Source organism: Anser brachyrhynchus (genome assembly GCF_964034855.1).
Source record: "Anser brachyrhynchus genome assembly, chromosome: 3".
NCBI lineage: Eukaryota > Metazoa > Chordata > Aves > Anseriformes > Anatidae > Anser > Anser brachyrhynchus.
In genome coordinates, this window is record NC_137696.1 from 108,839,336 (window position 1) to 108,855,234 (window position 15,899).

Sequence of the window (15,899 nt, forward strand, 5' to 3'; positions counted from 1 at the left end):
TAGAGCTCCAAGACAAGACCTTGTCCCGTTGAGTCTTATACATTTCCAAAGATAGAGATTTTAAAACACTTCTGAGCAACCTGACTGACAATTTGAACACCCTTATGGTATTTTTTTTTTCTTACTGCAAAATAATATTTCCCTTGATGAAATTTTTGACTGTTGAGTCTCATCCTCTCTGTAGCCTTCTCTGTAAATGCTCATTTTAGTTTTTTTTTTTTTTTTATCTGAACACAGCAGTTAGGTTCTCTCCATAGCCTTGCCTTCTCTAAGTGGATCAGTCTCAGCTTCCTCAGCCACTTGCTCCTTCAGTGTCTTAGTTGCAGTAGGAAGCCCCGCACTGGACATAGTGTAGCTTCACAAGTCCTAGATAGACAAAGAATAACAAGCTCCCTGGATTGTCTTGCTATGCATACACTGTTAGCCTTCAGCTCCACAAGTGCACACTGTGACTCATGTTCAGCATTTTGTCCACAGTCTCATTGTTGCAAAGTTGTTTTGATCTAATATATCCCATCTGATCTAGTGTATCACACTCATACCTGTTCACAATTTGTTGTAAAGACAATACTGTGGCAGAAGCAAGTTTTCTTGTGAAGGGAGATACAAAATGGTAGAACATACACCAAAACCTAGGCTTTTATAAACCTTGCTAGTCTCTTCAACAAGTGCAGCATAAGCCTCAGATGATTCCTAACACCAGTATTAAGCAATGTGAATGCAAAAAGAGAATCAAAAACACCTCTAAACTACCCACTTCTCCCACTTTCTACCCAGGAAAAAAAGTAATAATATGAAACCTTGACAAAGCAAGACACTGAACACACTTCTCTGGCTGAGGATAGAACATAAAAATAAACTGCTCAGAACAGATGTTCAAAGGCTGAGAACCATGCTTAACCATGTTTTTCACTGTATGGAAAACATGCAAATATGTTAGAGCCAAGCCCAGTATAAGGAAGAAAATGAGAGGAAGAGAAAAGATTTCTTACTACTTATCTTTTTTTTTTCTTTTTTTTCTTTTTTTTTTTTCTGTTTGGCAACTGAAATTATGCCATTATAAAACTATAGGAGTATGACAATCATTATGACAAATTGTCTAAATATGACTAATGCTATCATCCAGGTTATGGAAAAAGCTTATTCTCAGAGTATTAGTTTTAAGGGCAAAAAGCACAACATGATCTGCCATTCTGTATATAACAACCCATAAAACCTCTTCCAGTAATTTCCGTGTCCAGTGCCAGTTATATGCAGCTTGAATTAGCATGCATGTTTGGACATGTGCCATCCTACTTGACAACATGAAGGAAGAAAAAAAATCTACATGTCCATTGGCAATTTGCCCTGATGGTTAAGCACATTTTTTTATTTAAAAATATGCACATTATTTTCAGTCAAAATCATTCTACCTTTAATTTTCATCTGTTGAGAGCAAATTTTACTGTCAGTGTCCACAAGGTCAAAGAGTCTTCTACGAATTGATAACCCATCCTTGTGTAAGCACTTAATATTTGTAATTATGTTGCCTTTTCAATACCTCCTCAGCAAGCTAAATATATGGAGCTTTTTAAACACTTAGATATCTTTTCTTGTACTCAAAACATTTTTATGTCTTTTCTTGAGAAAAACAAAACAACACTTAAAAAATATTTTTCAACATATTTTATTTTCAGAAACAAGATGAAAGCAGAAAAAAAAATAAATAACAAGGTATTATACTCATCAATACTTAGCACAGTTCCTGACACCTTACCACATAATGACACCTACTTAAAACCTTTCTCATAACATATCTAGGGACAATACTATTTTTCAAATGAAAAACAGACCATCAGTTCTTACCATGCTGTTAGATTTGTCACATTCTCCAAGCCCACAGAAAAGCATCCAAGTACACCACCCCTTTGGGGACTACAAAGTACTTTCACTCATATGCTCCAGCTGCACTTCACTGTGATATATAAGTGACCAAATGACTAATGTTTTGTCTACAGATTTTTTATTTTTGAGACAATTAATCTCAATTAGGAAATTGAGATATTCTCCAGTTCTCAGTTGCTTTGACCATAGCACTTGGACTGAGACCCTTTTCTGACAAAAAAAATAAAAAATAAAAAATAAATTCAACATGTTCTTTTCTGGTTAAGCTTTGATCTCCATGGATAAGGTAGGTCTAGGAATGCTACCATAAAACATGTCACATATAAACCACTAAGGATATCATAGAGTTAAACAGCAACTCAGCAGGCATAAAAACAACTACGGAGCCATGTTCAGACAGATCAGATAGATCTAGTATTTCTTGACATTATTGGGATCCTTTCCATTGGCTTCAGTGAGTGCAGAATTGCCTGAAAACAATAGATTTTTGTGGTTGCTTTTTGCATTTTAACAAGCTGGATTTAAATTCATTAACATTCCAAATGAGATCAATAATGAATAGTTCAGTAATAATTACCAGGACTCTACAGAAAACTCTATAAATTATGTCGTGAGCTATAGACTGTATGTGCCAATTTTCCATAAACAAAGAATTCATTCACTCTCTGTTTTCTAACAATGAGCACGTTTGGTAATTGTGACTAGAGCTATATGTTGCTGTTAATTCCAATTTAAAACTATGCTCATTTATTCCTTTGCTAAATTTGTCTTTCCATTGCAATACCAGTCTGTAAACAACAGATTCAACTGATGTTTCCTCCAAGGTAAAGAGGTCTCTTGAACCTCATGACCTAGATCTGAGTTTGAGATGAAAATTCACCTGTTCTAATAAAATTCACAAGTCTAAACATGATCAACCAATAGATAATTCAGATGACTTCATGACACCTTGGCTGCTTGCCATAACGCTTTGGGTGCACATCCCATGGTTCTGTAGTGTTTGTCCTAAGGTTCAAGTCCCTAGAGTAAAGATAGTAAAATCTTACTTATTTATTTAATAAATAAATAAGTTACTGGACTTTCTGGTCATGGAAAGTATTTGAAAACCTGGGGTTAGAGAAGGCCATAGTAAAGACCTCTGTTTTAAAAATGACTTTTAATCCCAATTCATTAATACATGATCCTTTGTCATAGTGTTTGTCCGCATTGTAGACCAAAATCAATAGTAGGTTAAAATCAGAATTGAAAAGGAAGAGATTTTTAGATAGATATCTTTAAATTGTGAGGAGAAATTACCAGTTGTGAACTTATTGGTGTATTTTACTTGGTGAATACTAAAATCTCAGCAGCTGATAAAACAAGGAAGGAACTTATCCTGAAACAGAATTTTAAAATTATATTTATAGAAATTGTAACTGCATCTCCAAAATGATCACAAGGTACCGTTGATTTTGTAGTAGTCAAAAATCAAACAGAGTTCTGGGTGGAAGAAGTTATTGGACATTTTGTCTCTAAAATTAACTGTAAAAATTCATACCAACCAAATGTTTTAATATCTACTATCTCTTGCAGACCTGAGGAATGGAAGGAATCACTTACTGCAAAATCTAAATCTACTTACTGCAACAACCAATTTAACTATATAATGTCATCCATAAACTTACCGTGTTGAACCTGAAGTTTACCTTCTGTCCACCACTTCAAATGGAAATCTGCCCCAAATGAAAGCCTACCCCTGTAGAGTAGAAAAAACCTTCTTTCACACTTTGTGTGAAAATTATATTCATGGTCACTATCACTTATTTGTTCTAATATTAACATTATTCTTCTCTGAAAATATATTTTTTCATTCTCTGGAGGGTGGTAGGGTGCTGGAACAGGCTTCCCAGGGAAGTGGTCATGGCATTGATCCTCCTGGAGTTCAAGTGCCTAGGCAATGCTCTCAGATATATAATCTGATTTTTCAGGTGGTCCTATGGGGACCCAGGAGTTGGACTTGATGATCCTTACAGATCCCTTCCAACTCGGGAGATTCTATGATTCTGTGATTTTTAGGCAAGCTTCTTATGAAGTTAAGAAAGCCAGACTATTCTAATCTCCTTCGTAAAATTAAATACTTAAATCATTTGGTAATCCTAGTATGTTTTCTCTGTAGATTGCCTGAACACATCTTTCCTTGCAGGGGATGATTAGGATCATTTCATTAAAATTAATGAATTTATTTCATTAAGATGGCCACACCAGTACAGGTAAATACATCATATGAAAAGGAGGTCAGTTGTCTTGGTATAGCTCACTTCCATACAGGTGAAAGCACTTACTCCCCTGCTTTCCCTTTCTTTCTTGATAATAGTTCCTAGCCCACCTTAGCCCCTGAGCCATGCTCAGACACTAGCTGGGAAAATATTAATTGACCAAAACCAAAAACTAGCAATTTAAAATAGAAATGATCACACACAAGTGACTGGCCCTTATTCTCATAGATGTAGCCTGTGATGAATTTTAAAGTGGTACTAATACTTCTCAGTTTCTCCTGTAAATACTTTTCACAATGTGTCCTACATGTGAATTTGTCTTCCTCATTACTGCATCATGTTTATAGATCACAGACATCCTTGGGTCATCTGCTGCACCTCATCTTTCTCCATCTGTCTGTTGTAATCTTCCGTGTTTTTCCAGAGCCAAGCCATTTTGGGTTGTCTAATTGTGACATTTACAATCTTGTTCAGTTCTTCAAGTGGTCTACGGAGTTTTCAAGATTAAAATAATTCCATCTCTACACTGTAAGCTAGCAAATCAGACTTGAAAACTGTAATAGATCCAGGTTCTGTTTGGGGCAAGCAAGGAAATGAGTAACAATACAGTGGACAAGGGTTTTTATGTATACAGATATGATCATTTAGATTATCATGTTTACTTTCTAAGAGAGTGTACATGAGTTACTAAAATTCACCTGAAAATTGTTTTTTTTCAGGTACTGTGATTCACCTCTAGTCATATGCCAATAACTTCCCACATTTCCTCAATTTCATCCCAAGGTTGCATTTGTTAGTAGAACACCCTGAGAGATTTCATGTGAATCTGTTAAAACAATACCCAGAGAAATTTCATGTACATTATATGACATTAAAATCTCAGTCTATGTGTGTTTATCAAGCTTTCATTCAGAGACCATATGGGAACCTTCATATTCTTCATCCCCAGGAAGCATATAGCCAAATCATCTTTAGTACTCCATTTGCTTGAATCTTTGATTAAAAAAAAAAAAAAAAAAAAAAAAAAAGCATTCTGGTCAAATTCAATTTCAATACAAATAAAAGCAATGCTGACGCTGACTCTTTATTCTTAAATGTCTTATCTCTTATCTCTTAGCCACCAGAGTAAGCTTATTGAGGCTATGAATAGTTGAAATAAGTGATTGATAATGAAGAGGGGGGAAAAGTTAATTAAAGATTTCAAATGAGGATTTTGATACCCTATGGGTTCAAACAAAGTGTCTTTCTTAGATCATACAAAGCCTTACGATATGCTAATTTCATGGAAATGAGGTTTATTATACTCTCTGTTTTTTCATTAAACAATCAGAGACATAGCCATATAAACTATTCTCTCCTTACCCCAAGTTCTCACACATCCTGTGAAAGGTGTGATAGCTACTTGCTTTTTATCAATTTTTATTCCTTTTCAACTGGTCTTTGTTGAATCAATATAAAAGAGAGAGTACTACACTAGACAGATTACCACTCTGAGCAAACTCAGCATTTCTTATGGTGTGATGAGTCCTGGCACTGTTCATTTCTGTTGGTCTATAAAATAGAAACTCTCCAGATGCAAATGACTTATTGGCAATGGTCTCTGACTCACCCTATCTACCAGACCATGCCAGGGACTGGGCTAACATCTTAACATTGCAATCAATTTTGAGTTCCATCTCTTAGGAATATTACTTGCTGCTTTAAAATTTGCTATTTTGGACATATCTTCAGTCAATATCCAGAAGATTTTGTCAGTTCTTTCTTTTGGCTGTTTTCCTGGAGCAGTTACCACCCCATCCTACCTTCAGAGGGTTACATCTGGCCCAGAGTGCAGGTGCCAGGACAGGGATATCCAAATTTTTTTTGTGCTCCTGACCACAGCCCTTCTAATACAGTATATCACATATTTAATTTATGCATGTAATCCTTTTACTAGGAGGAAAAAAAGCTAGCTTAGTTTTTAGAGGTCAGCAATAAGCACTGCCTTAAGTCCATTCAGAGAACTCAGAAAGTTAAACTAAACTCCCTAGAAATTTCTTGCAGATTTCATGGTGAATCAACTGTTTGGGGAGCACGTACATACTTTTTTTCTGTAGCAGCCTTCTGTTCATGGTTATTCATAATAACGTCTCTCTGTACACACTTTCCAAGAGCAAGCACAAGCTTCTAAAATTTCTTTAGTTTTCTTAACCTGCTGCATTTACTTTCTCTGCTGTTTGCCTGAAAGATTGACTTTTCTATCCTTGCTTGGTCATCTAACACAGAGCACTCTATAGAGCACCATAAAGAAGGCTGAATGATGAATACCAAGCATGAGTGTCACATATGCAAAGACGCAAAGAAAAAAAAAAAAGACAATACTAAAGAATATTGAATTAGCTAAAAAAAAAATATGTTATTTTATTATTATTATTATTTTAAATGGAGAGAAGTGTGGAAATCCAGTTCTGATATGGATATTGTGTGTGGCTCAAGGATGCTAGTGAACCAGATATGCTACTTATTATTTATTTAACTGTGCTAGAACATGTCTCATTTCCTACAGAAATATGAAGAATTCATTCTACTTGTTTCAGCAAGAGGCCTATAAGGATATATGTATTTATTTATATTCTGTATATTTTTTCTTGTTTCCATTATTGTATTAACAAGCACATCTGGGCATAAAGGGCTCAAATACATTTCTCAGTTATATCTAGTATCCTATAGATAGGATCACATCCTATATCCGAGGTCATATCCTAGATATAACTTAGTATCCATTAAATGTCATTTGAGGTGTTCTACATAACACCCAACTGCCGATTCAGAAGGGTTCCCTCTAGTTTTCTGCCATATTTGCAGTGCCCATGGATGTCTTATTATGTCCTGAGGTTTCTCAAGAAGCCTAGAGAATCATGTTTACACACCTTATTCAATGCTGAAGTGTTGTAGTATGGAAATATACCTCTTCTGGAAAATACTTTGGCTAAAAAAATATTCATTAAAAAACGGCAATACTATCTTTCATTCTTCTTTTTTTCCATCAACCCCAGGCTCTCTCTAAAATTTATATGAAGAATGAAAATTTCAGGAATTAATTTTAACTGTTGATTTTAGAGATTTACTTCCTATCTTTTGCTCTCTTTCTTGGATACTTTAAAGTTATGGATTTTGGTCTTTCCATTTATGTTATGAGTTGGATTTAAGAGTTTTGTAGTCTCGACATCTCCTAAACATCCTATGGTGATCTCCTTGTATATATCTTGTAGATTTTTCTAACCAAGATATGCAGTATGTGACTATGTGAGAGCAGGGAACTGGGCTTGGTGAAGTATGTCGTTCTTCCCGCGGCTATTCTTGTCATACAGATTTTGTTCTTCCACTAAAAATCTCCTGTAGCTTTTATGCTTTTCATAAGAATCAATGATTTAAAAACTAATATTGTTCAGTTTTGATTGCTTTGAAGCTTAAAAGATTCTCCCTACATTCATCTTGATGTATGGAAGTAGTAAGCTGTACCACTGCAAGCAAAGATGAAATGTCAACAGTAAGAATTAAACCTGGGACCTCTGGATCCAAACACATATTTCTACTGACAGAGCAGAGGGGCCCTGCTCCACAGAAAGGGGCTGTGGCAAGGTCATCAGCTTCTCTCTGCACAAAAGACGGATACAATACTGCCTTCAAAGGGTGAAAAAAGGTTCACTGTTTTCTGCTGAAATGTACTTATTTTGATCTCATTTCATAGAAATGAACAAAATATGTGACTATTTTAAGAGTATTACAACAAATGTTTTATATAAGCGATCAGTGAAGTTGTACTGAGTTCAGGAATTTTCTTTGTAACTATATTGATTTAAATTACAGTGGGATGCATAGTAAACTAATTAGGAAGCAACACTTGGCTTCCCAGAAAAAATACTTAGGCAAACCCTTCAAAGATAATGGGCAAAATTATTAACCTCAAGGACATGTCTTCTAATAATATGTATGTTTAATTTTCCAAGCTCAGAACTTGAAAATGTAAAGGCTAATGAGTAGTTAAAAGTCTCCTGAGAAGAAGGGATTGTATGCTTCTCAGAATATGGCTAGGGAAACAGACTGAAGGGCTAAGCTGAGGGAGAGACAGAAAGAAATAGATTCTGTAGAAAGTCTAAAATATTGGTGCCTATCCAGAGCAAGGGTGTAACAAGCTGTATGGGAAAGCTTTGTTTGAATATATGTTGGTTTAAAGCATGAATTTGAATATATGTTGGTTTAAAGCATGTTCTCTTTAATTCTTTCCTTCTAAATAATACATACCTTGAGAAGTCTATCAGTCATTTATTACCTTGGCATGGCTATGGGGAAGTGGGAATTGCAAAGTCTGGCCCTATCTGAGGCCCAGACTTCAAGTGGAAGAAATGCAAGCTGCAGGACAAAGACCCAAAAGGGACAGCATTCATTCAGACTACAGAAGCCACAGGACAGAATCATAGAATCATTAAGGTTGGAAAAGATCATCTGGTCCAACCATCCCCCTACTACCAATATCGCCCACTAAACTATGTCCCTAAGCACCACGTCCAACCTTTTCTTAAACACCCCCAGGAACGGTGACACCATCACCTTCATGTGCAACCTGTTCCAATGCCTGACCACTCTCTGAGAAGAAATTTCTCCTAATTTCCAACCTAAACATCCCCATGAGCAACCTGAGACCATTCCCTTTGTCCTGTCACTAGTTACCTGTGAGAAGAGTCTGACCCCCAGCTCCCCACAGCTTCCTTTCAGGTAGCTGTAGAGAGCAACAAGGTCTCCCCTGAGCCTCCTCTTCTCCAGACTGAACAATCCCAGCTCCCTCAGCTGCTCCTCACAGGACTTGTGTTCCAGGCCCTTCACCAGCTTCGTAGCCCCTCTCTGGACATGTTCCAGGGCCTCGATGTCCTTCTTGTAGTGAGGGGCCCAAAACTGAACACAGTACTTGAGGTGTGGCCTCACCAAAGCAGAATACAAGGACCCTGCTGGCTACGTTATTCCTGATACAAGCCAGGATACCATTGGCCTTCTTGGGCACCTGGGCACACTGCTGGCTCACGTTCAGGCGAACATCAATCATCACCCCCAGATCCTTTTCCTCTGCACAGCTTTGGAGCCACTCTCCCCAAAGCCTGCAGCGCTGCATGGGGTTGTTGTGGCCAAAGTGCAGGACCCGGCACTTAGTCGTGTTGAACCTCATCCCATTGGCCTCTGCCTATTGTCCAGCCTGTCCCGGTGGCCTTCCTACCAAATTGACCCTTCCCCTCAACTTAGTGTCATCTGCAAATTTACTGAGGGTGCACTCAGTTCCCTCATCCAAATCATCAATAAAGATATTAAAGAGAATGGGCCCCAACACCGACCCCTGAGGAACAACACTTGTGACTGGTCACCAGCTGGATTTCACTCCATTCACCACTAATCTCTGGGCCTGTCCATCCAGCCAGTTTTTAAGACAGCTAAAAGTGTGCCTGTCCAAGCTATGGGCTGCCAGTTTCTCCAGGAGAATGCTGTGGGAGACCATGTCAAAGACTTTGCTGAAGTCTGGGTAGACTACTTCAACAGCCTTTCCCTCATCCACCAAGCAGGTCACCCAGTCATAGAAGGAGATGGGGTTGGACAGGCAGGACTTGCCTTTCATGAACCCAGGCTGACTGGGCCTCATTCCCCGGTTATCCCACATATGCTCTGTGATTACATTCACAATGACCTGTTCCATCACCTTTCCTGGCACCAAGGTCAGGTTGACAGGCCTGTAGTTCCCTGAGTCCCCCTTATGACCCTTCTTATAGATGGACATCACATTAGCAAGTCTCCAGTCATTCTGGACCTCTCTGGATGACCATGACTGCTGATAGATTATGGAAAGCAGCCCAGCAATCACATCTGCCAACTCCCTCAGCATCCTCGGGTAGATCCCATCTGGTCCCATGGAATTGTTACAGTCCAGGTGGAGCAGCAGGTCTCTGACTGTTTCCACCTGAACTGTGGGAGGTTTCTTCTGCTCCCCATCCCAGACTTCCAGGTCGGGAGGCTGAGTATGCTGAGGATAAGTGGTCTGACTAGTAAGGACAGATGTAAAGAAGGCTTTAAGAACCCCAGCCTTTTCCTTATCCTCAGTAGTCCTGTTCCCCCCTGCATCCAGTAAAGAATGGAGATTTTCCTTGGCCCTTCTCGTACAATTAATATACTTGTAATATATTTTTTATCCTTAACCATAGTGGCCAGGTTGAGCTCGTGCTGGGCTTTAAACTTCCTGATTGTTTCTCTGCATATATTGGCAACTTCCTTGTACTCTTCCTGAGTTGTCTGTCCCTTCTTCCACCAGATATAGACTTTATCAAAATAAAGGGGGGGAAAGCAGAGCATTCCATTTCATCACATCTCACACCTTTGTTTTAACTCCTCTCTCTCACTCATGCTTAGTTATCTAGAGAGGATAATTTTCCCCTCAGTGAGAAGACTTCCTTTTCTGTGTACTATCTGGCTCTTCCTCTTGTGGATCACCTTAAACCTGCATTTTGACCTATGTTGGTCTGAGCAGAAATTGTGTTACTGTTATAAGATGCAATGTATGGTGAGTCAGGATGTGACAGCTTTATAACATGGGTAATAGTCCAGTGAACAGGCACATTACAAAAAGGGCAATTACTGCAGATTTTGTGATGTTATTTACAGTACTTACTTTACTAACATGAAAAGCATTGTAAAAATACTAGTTGTTAACACTGCTAAAACATAATGCCAGAGTTTTCTGCAGCAGAAGTGGCCGGTATGCTGACAAATGACACTGCATGAAATGGTGGCCATGAAAAGCAAATTCACAGTGAATCATCCTCAGCACCAGATTGGAGTAAGAGCATGGCAAAGCTGATTTGTAGGCTGATGTTGCCATTTAATGTGGTTTCCGTCAAACTGTTCATAAAATTCATAGCTGCAGCTAACCTCCATTACTGTGTCCTTGTACATTCTTCTTGAAAATAACTTGCTTATGAAGCTTCAGCAGCATAGAAGGATACTGTATGATCTGAAGGAAATGGAGCAGTTTCATGTAAACATGAGTCCAAAGTAGTGGCCAAAAGGCACATTCCCTGTGTAGTCTTCAACTTCTTGCACATTGTGACTATGTACAACAATCTTTGTGATTATCTCTGCCATATATATGGAGACCTGCCTACAGGCAGATGAAGGTCCATAGTTCATAGATACCTAATTTATGAATCTTAGAGTTGAACTCTCCCCATTGTCACTCTGGTACATCTCCAGTATCCTTGCACACTGATGGCATGATCTTCAAGAAATATGAACGTTATTCAGGATCCATGGAGGGGCCTGGTACATTATCACCTTCAGCTCCTTGGAGAATCCCTGATTTAAACACCAGTACCAATTCACTTCTAAATTGACATCAAAACCATTTTCATGAAACAGTATTTATTTGCAAAGTGGTGATTTCATCTCATGTTTTCCCTTGTGTTAATACATCTCTCCAGTCTAATGGCCAATACTGTATAATTAAATGTTCCTCATCTCTAGTCATTTTCCATGACTTTAATAAATGATGAGAAAACATCAATGTCATGTCTATAGAAGGCATGACAATAAAATAGAAAAGTATACTGTCTGTTCTGAGAAGGGAAATTTCATATTGCTTGTTTACAGTAATCACTTCCTTTTTTTCATAAAATCTTTCTTCCTCATCTTCTTCTTCTTCTTCTCTCTCTCTTACTTTTTCTTTTTTTGCTCTCTCTTTAAACTTTTGAATATACATAATTTATATATAAAATAATGTTCTTTTTCTTATACTGGGGCAAAAAAGATTCAAATTTATTTTTAAAATCTCACTGTAACAAAGTGAAGATATATATTTTTAGATGTCAGAATCAGGAAAATGTTTGTAAAACAGCCAAATACTGCTGAGGTGTGCACTTCACATGGTTTTTAAATCATGTTTCAAGTACAGATTTACACCATTAATATAGTCTGTGAAGGAAGAGTTTTTAATGGTCCCGTAGTAGCTTAACTCTTCCTCTGATTTTTCACAGAAAAAAGGCATCAAATCCTTTTCAGATCAGATTTTATGTCTTGTCTAAAGGAGAATCAACTGAAAAATAATAACTACCTTTAAGTTTAGTATGATTTTAATGAAGCAAGAAGCCCTTAAAAAACTGTGTCCACCGTGATATCTTGGACTATATATTATGGAGTTGGTAGAGTCTTCATAGAAGCTTACATTAGAGGATGAAGCAAGTATCTCTTTGAGCTCCATAAAATGTGAACTCTGAAAATCTCCATGTTTTTTCCACACTGGGCAAAAGCAAAAATCAAATATTATTATTTGGAAATGTATAATTCAGTACTTAGAATTTATTATAATGTTGGAATTACCAGATATATTTATAAATATTCTAGGTTCAGTTGCAAAGGAAAGTAATTGAAATGTATAAATGAGATCCAAGCTTGAATTTCCCTGGATAAGCTGCTCAACCAAAAGGGAAAATACAAAGGGCAAGATTTTCACAACTGATTATGGAACTGAGAGACTCACTTTGTATTTCCTTGAAAGGGGAGTGATTTTCATAAAACACAGGGAAGCCTTGAACTGTATCAAGCTGAGCACCCCAAGCTAAAGCAGGTAAATTTACAATTAATTTTTATTCCAGTCTCTGTGGTACATTCAAATTCAGTTCCATTAATAAATAAATAAATAAAAATAATGAAAATAATCAAAAAGACTAATCCCATTTGATCATGAGAATCAAGTCCTACTAACTTTAATTATTGATAAAATAGGTCAAACCCAGGAAGGATGCAACTGCTGCTGACATCTTTTGCTTTCATTCCTTGTTTGGGCTACCAAGGAAACTAGCTTGCAACATCATGTTGCATTCTGCAATTGAAAACAAACAGCCTCTGCACTGCAAAGTCCTCAGCCAGAGTAAGAACAACAATAGCTAATTGGATTAAGAAATGGATTATGACACCCAGCATAGTCTGAATCAGTTAATTGGATTAAAATAGATTGCACTGGCCATTTGGATTAAGGCATAATCAAACTTCTCTGCAGACAAAAGATCTGAGTAGGACATTAAGAAATAAAATAAATTTAAAAATAAAAATAAAATTAAAGAGAGAGAAAGAGAAAAGAAAAAAAAAAGAAAAAAAAAGATAAGGGACAACAAATGTTTGCTGGGGGTGGGAGAGAGGTAGGGAGGGGATGGAGGGGGAGAACAACACTATGCTACCCTCCTCTTCCTAGCTATTTTTAATGAAGGGAACATTATCTCTTTGCTTAGCAGCTGAAATAACATTCTGTAATGGAAATGAGCTCAGCAAAAGGGCTGTAGTCATTATAAAAGATAAAAATCCCTAGAAATCTGTTTAAATTTTAATAAATAAAAAAGATAAAAGGAGAAACCAAACATTGTAATGCAATGCTACCCACTATGCAAAACTCCCCAGTCTGCATTCCCTCCCCTCCACATTATTGATTTTTAAATTACATTGTCTTTTTATTACTTTTCCCTAAATCTGTCACTGTAAGAACTGACGCAAAATCTAATCAAACCGTAAGGAAACCATCAATTTTATCTAGTTATTCAGATGGTTGTTGAATAACATCACAGCCCCTGGTCCTGTTCATAGTAATGAAATCAAGCCCTGGCCTGTGCTTTCTGATTTTAAAGGTTTTGCTTTGGAAGAACTCCACATCTAAAGATAGCACCTGTTTTGAGATATCGAGGAGCAGTTAAGGATACAGACCATCACAAGCTATTGACTGAAACATTTCTATATTTCTAAATGAAAGATCTACATAGAGAACGGCTTTTGAATACTTTTTCATGTATTTGCCTTTTCCCCCATCAAACAAGCCCTACAAACATACTTATTTTCAGAGGTTTACAGAGAAATAGAAACCATTTCTTTCAGTGTTATTTCACTGAACATCACAGGGGTGTGCACAAAATATTTAGTCTGTTCAAAGTGCCTTGGGCCCTTGTCATTTATATGGGCATCAAGCCAAGTGCTGCCACCCATTCCCATTCAGGGACTGCAGAAAGCCCACGGTTCAGGGACCTTCTGCTGAAGTTCTGGGCTCTCCAGAAGAGCCAAGGGCTTGCAGCAGCTCCAGCAGTGGTTGGAGATCTGCTTTATCATCCAGCTTCCTATTGTGGAACCGCTGCTAGCCTGGGCTGGTGGGATGAAGAGCTAGGGAAAGATGCAAGGGAGATGGACAAGGAAGATCACTAGGTTGACCACAGTGATGGTTGGACTCCTAATGTTCAGTCTCCCCTTGTAGTTCCCACGTACCATGCAAGCAGTAGGGAAGTGAGTTACTGCGATTGAAGCTTGTGATTAGCTGCCAGGTTAGAGAGGAGAGATGTCTACTTGCCCAGACCTCAATCACTCTGGCTTTTCTCAGGTGCATTGAGTGCACCCTTCAATAAACAAAAGTGGTGACAGGGTCTTGAAAACAGATTACACTTGAGGTCAGAGTAGGATTGAGTGTTATAGAAGTTCGGAACTATTTGAGCAATTTTCCTTGTTGCACAATTTACCAAAAAAGAAAAAAAAAAAAAAAGTCTGTGTTCAGCAGCAATGGGGTGTGTGCTTGCTTAGTGTGAAAATCCTAACTTCAACCACAACATTTGCAGAAGCCCTATCATAACCCAAGCAACACTGCTGCATCATACATGACGTAAATGAATGTGTTAATGAAGACAAGAAAAAACCTAATACTCTAGTCATAAGTCAGTGCATACTGTACTTTCTAATCACGATCTCTAAATCAGCTTTGTTCTGTCTAAATTTTGTTTTCCATCTTCTTTATCAAGAAATGAATATATGGGACTATTCAACAGGAAATAATAAAACCCTAGTTATTTATTAACATATGAACAAAAGTTGATACACTCATGGACAGACTCTTATTTCCTTCAATGGTTCAGAAATTACATTTCTTGTGCTTGGTTTCCTTTGGTTTGGCTTCAATCAGAGACTGTATTACGGATATCTGCAAAATTAAGACAAGAACCTCACTTCATTTTCATATAGAAGACACCTGTACTAGCCTTTAAAGAATGAGGAAAGATCTTTTTTCCTAGTGTTACAGAAGTATAAACAAAGAAATGTTGTATTCTGTACTCTGGATTTCAGAGCTTCCCTTTGAAAGCTATTTTTGCATACAAGCATCTTTCTCATATTTGTTTGAGAAGCCAGGCTGGCTCTTCCCACACAACTCAAGCAACATGTAAAGGAAAGCAGGCCCTTTTCAGAGAGTGGTGGAAGCTCTCTGCTTCATCATAAACCAGAACCAAGAGGTTTGGGGGCTTTAGGATCATTAAACTCATCTGTTGCTTACCATCACCTACAGAATTCTTTGTTTCCAGATAGAAGTCCCACTAACTATACATCCATACTAAAGCTTTCAGTTTGCTTAAGTGCTCAGTTGTTTTACTGGAATTCTGGGACTGGCTAAAGAGAAATGGCCTCTAAACCTCTGCCCCAGCTGTGCTCAACTCTGTTGGTCTGACTGGGTACACACAGGTACGCCACTGCAGATGAACTAAGTAGAGGATTAGCATTAGGCTGATTACCAGGCCAGCACCATAAGAAGTAATTCATAAAGCAATATTGGCTTTGACCCACCCTCTCCTCCCTCTTCTCCCCTTCAGTGAACCCGCCTGTCAATCTGCAGCTTCAAGGTGTCAGAAATGAGCTTCTTCATGCTGAAGTAACCAATTAAGTTTTATTGCTTTA